We start from the raw sequence: 4,864 nt of genomic DNA on the forward strand, positions 1-4,864 counted from the left end.
AAAGGTGGACGGCTGCCCAAGAGAGGAGCACCCTTGCCTCTGCCCTCTTCTCCCTGCCGGCCCCTCTTGTGGCTGAGGGCACCCTACTGCCAGCAAGAGAGAGCCAGGAAGAGGAGACCCAGCCTGCCCTGGGCTCCTCAATTTATGAGGACATGCCACCGCTGGAGGGAGATGAGGAGGATGAGAAGCCCATTGCCGGCTTATCTGGGGCTTTTACTGCAGCTGCCACCTCTGCCCCTGCTGCCGCCACTGTGGCCACCACCTCTGCAGCTTCTTCTTCAGTTCCTCTTCCAAAAACCACTGCCTGGAACAGGAAGAGGCTGCAGGAGGCACAGGCAGAGGCAGCAAAGCGAGGACAGACTCTAAAGGTCAGAGCCCCTTCCATCATTCGCTGCAGCCATTGTGGCCAGCGAAAGGTGAAGGAGACAGGCCACAAGCTGCTGACAAAAAACAAAGGGCAGAGGGTGAGTTATTGTGCGGTGGCAGCAAACAACAAAAGCCCAGAGGAGTGGCTGGCCTCCCTGGACTGAACAGTGTGTGTGTGTGTGTGTGTGTGTGTGTGTGTGTGTGTGTGTGTGTGTGTGTGTGTGTGTTTTAAGTTTATTTTAAGTTTATTTTACTTTATTAATCCCCCCTGAGGGGAAATTCAATGTTTTCACTCTTGCTTGTCAATTACACACAGGTCCAAAAGACACACACATGCACAAACAGGACCTATACATGCACAAAGTGGAGAGATGTCAGAGTGAGGGGGCTGCCCTTGGTGAGGTGCCCTGAGCGGTTGGGGGGTTCAGTGCCTTGTGTGTGTGTGTGTCTTTCCTGCAGCATGTACTGCACTATGTATGCACCAACATATTTATCCTACCGCCTGTATATCTGAGCTACAGAGTGTTCACGTCATACCTCCAGCTGTTTATTGTGATGCAGCTGCTGCACTTTGTTCTCCTGTTCATAGTGTATTTATCTTTGTATATCTCCCCCTCACTCTTAATGTGGACATCTGTACATCACTCTGCACTTTACTGATTTTTGCACTTGTGGTTTGAAGCCATAGTTCATGTTGTGTCAGAGCTGTGTGCAGCAGAGTCGTTTGTACTGTGATTGACTGTGATTTGCATGTGTAAAGAGGTTCAGAGTTGAACTGTCGCTGACTTTCACACTTTGAGCATGATTGTTCAACATGTTGCACTGCCACTCTGAACTCTGTTTGGAGTTTGAAAATGTGTGTGTGTCACTGACTGACTACACACTGTGAAACTATATAGTGTCATGTCTTTAAATGTTCAAATATGATTGCACTGCCACTCAAAACTCTGTGTGAAGTTTGACTGTGTGTGTGTGTGTGTGTGTGTGTGTGTGTGTGTGTGTGTGTGTGTGTGTGTGCGTGTCACTGACCAACTCCACTCTGTGAAACACTAGATGCTGTTGTGTCTAAATGTTTAAATATGATTGCACTGAAGCAGCACTCAGCGTTCAATCAGATCTTCGCTGTGAAACATGTGGAGCTCAGTAACACTGTGTGTATCTGTTATCAACCTGTGGTTCTGTTGCTCTGTTCACAATCAAATTACTTATTCACTGTTTTAAAACAACACACTTTAATTGATCATCAAGTTGCACTTGAATAAATTCTGTGGCATTTTCAGTGCAGTCTTCTTTCTGCCCTCTTTCATCATTATTTACCCTCGAAAACACAGGTAGTTGAGACTGTGTACTAAACAAATGTCAGAACCCTATTATTCTGACAGATGACAGAAGTGTCAACCTTTGAACTTCAACTTCAGTACCAAAGCAGCATGAAGTCTAACAGTGTCCCAGCCTCAGAGGGGGGTCAGCCTGTTGACCCTGATGACCCACACCCTGAGAGGCTCCAGGAGATGGCTGGGTGATCTTCATCCATCGTTCTCAGAGGTGTGGAGATGGTGGATAAGAGACGACACCAGAGCTCCGCTGCTGCTGCTCCCACACTGAGGGGGGTCAGCAGGACATGGCTGGGTGATCAACACAATGGCTGCTTGATCAGCAGGATGGTCGGGTGACTGACAGGGCTCATGTCTGACAGGTTGACACATCAGGAACAGAGAGGTGTAAAAATGCTGTGGACACTCGATCATCATCTGTTTTCACATACTGGAGTTTGGTAAGTTTGCTCTCCTCTGATTCTAACTCTGATGTTGCAGAATGAACATCTGACATGTCACATCTCTCTATTTAATGCAATCCTTCCTTTAATCCTTAATGATATACAAATACTTGTTAATATCTCAAAGCCATTCGTGTTTTAGATAATCTCTAAGTAGGAGTAAAGCAGAGAGAACCCATACCACTGTCAGAGCTCAGTACCCACCAGCAGCTCTTCCCTGCAGACTCAGTGAAAAAACATGGCATATTCTTAACTTGTCATATGCTGTGAACTGTGCGTTCAAATTACTGCTCCCTGATCAGGCAGTACAAGGCTGACTGGACCACAGAGTTTCCAGCTGCTGTGCGCATTAAACTAAAGGACAGAAGAGCCATTTAACTATTTATTATTAGGATTAGGATGATTTTGTCTGCACAATTAACAAACATAAATCAATATATTTCCATGCATCCCGTCACCAAGAACAATTATTATTAACCTAAGAAAACATCTGTGGCTCATACTGTGTGCTGATCAATGTGATGTAATGATGTCACCTGTATTGGCCAGGTGTGTGAACACAGACAGAGAGTTTGACCTCATTTTAAAGTTGCTGTCAGATTTTAAAGAACAATTTACAGGATGATAGAACACAAAAGCAATATTGACCGACAGCACAAAGTGTCAGTATCCAAGTGTCAACCTTTGAACTTCAACTTCAGTACCAAAGTAGCATGAGGTCTGACAGTGTCCCAGCCTCAGAGGGGGGTCAGCCTGTTGACCCTGATGGCCCACACCCTGAGAGGCTCCAGGAGATGGCTGGGTGATCTTCATCCATTGTTCTCAGAGGTGTGGAGATGGAGGGTAAGAGGGGGGTCAGCAGGAGATGGCTGTGTGATCAATAGGCCTCACATCTGATTGGTTGGTCACTAGGCCTCACGTCTCATTAGTTGACAGGTGAGGCTCAGAAGTGAAGAAATAGTGTGGCAACATCTCAGCTGGCAGAACTGCTGACGCACCAACAGGTAAGTTTGCTCTCCTCTTACTGTGACTTGACTGTGTTGCTGAACGCTTGGCTCAGTTTACATTAACTCTCTTTAAATTGTCTTTGTGCAGACATGACTGAGAAGAAGGATCTGAGAGCATTGAAGAAGGTGGAGCTCCTTAAATGGAAGTCTGACCCTGTGTCTTACAGCCCTCCACCTGAGCTGAAATTTCAGAAACCCTTCTGGCCTCCTGTACTGAACACAGGGAAGATAGGAAAAAAAGGTAAAACATTTCTTCTTGTAAATCTTCTACTGTCATAAAATCTTAATTTGTAATATCATGCATCTCACTTTCATTAAGGAAGTGCACACGTATGAAGTACGGGTGTAGAGGTTCTTTAAACAATGATTTAGCTTACTAAGATGCTGACAGACACCAGAGAAGAAAAACTGTTGAAAATTATTCTGTTTTTCCTGATTTGAACACACTGAATGAGAAGTTTTGCTCTCCTCTGATTTGCAAGCTGGGGCTTCTTGGTGAATTTGTTGAATATGTCTTTTAAAGCTCTTCTTAAAACCCATTTTTATAGACTTGCCTTTCTGTGATGTTGTCTTTTTATCTCTTTATTTATTCTTTTTGTTTATTCTTTTCATTTATTATATTCTATTCCTTTTAATTGTTTAGTCTTTGTTATTTTATTGTCATTATGCAATGTTGTCTTTTTATCCTTCTATTCGTTTGTTTCTAGTACTTAGAAATAATAGTTTTATTGCCTTTATTGTTCTTATCTCTTTTAACATTCTGTCTTATCATTCTGTCTGTGTTTTGCTGAACTTTACCTCAATTTGAGCTTAATTATGTCCTGCTTTTGTTTGCCCTCACTGTTTTGAGTCTCTTGCTATAGATATTCCTGCATTTGCTTTGTTTGACAAAGCACTTGGTAAACTTTTGTTTTTAAAGGTGCTATGTAAATAAAGTTATTATTATTATTATTATTTATTATTATTATTATCATTATTATTATTATTATTATGTCATTAACTTCATACCATTTCTCTCTGATTTGTCCTCTTGCAGAGCTTGCTGAGCGGGCAAAGGCCAAGAAACAGTACAAGGCCCTCGTCTGTGAAAACAAAGGGACACAAGGTTTGTCAATCCCACCAGCATGCACCCACACACACACATACACACACTCTGACACACACACACACACACACACACACACTACTGTGATTAAACAACTATACAAAACTCAGAGCATAAATATGGAGATAATTTCCTCTGTACATGTTCCATTTACTGTTATTGAGACTTTGCACTTAAATTTATCTCTGCGTGTGTTTCTTTGTGTAGATTCACCGTGGGACAACATCCCACCACACATCTGTCCAGGGTACAAAGTGGACATCAACATAATCGAACACTTCGTACATAATAACATTTATTGCCGCGCCACATCTGGGGTCACCCTGGACCAGTGGATGCGGAAGCATGTGCCAAAGACCACCAGGTGGAAGTGGGGGGTGGAGAAGGTGAACACCTTACCACCTGGTCAGGCACAGGTCAAAAGACAGAGAAAGACGAGGACCTGCAAACAATGTGGCCAGCGGTGGATTAGGCAGACGGGCCACAGCTTTCACCGGCCCACCAGACAGTCTTTCTGTGAGGCCACTGACCCACAGAACAGGACTGTGGAGCAGTGGCTCACTGAGGTCAGGGGAGGGGTGACCTCCAAGGAGTTCCACAGACTCCGCA

At 44.0% G+C, this 4,864-nt stretch overlaps 1 long non-coding RNA gene across 1 annotated transcript; it reads right to left on the reverse strand.

Moving 5' to 3' along the window:
* Positions 1 to 2,512: 2,512 nt before the first annotated feature.
* Positions 2,513 to 4,234, reverse strand: LOC144467099 (uncharacterized). Its single transcript, XR_013493462.1, has 2 exons — positions 4,159 to 4,234; positions 2,513 to 3,363 (listed from the first exon to the last, which is right to left on the reverse strand). It is a non-coding gene; the product is annotated as an uncharacterized LOC144467099 (long non-coding RNA).
* Between the last annotated feature and the right edge of the window lie 630 nt (positions 4,235 to 4,864).

Source organism: Epinephelus lanceolatus, chromosome 15 (assembly GCF_041903045.1).
Source record: "Epinephelus lanceolatus isolate andai-2023 chromosome 15, ASM4190304v1, whole genome shotgun sequence".
In the NCBI taxonomy this organism is placed as follows: domain Eukaryota; kingdom Metazoa; phylum Chordata; class Actinopteri; order Perciformes; family Serranidae; genus Epinephelus; species Epinephelus lanceolatus.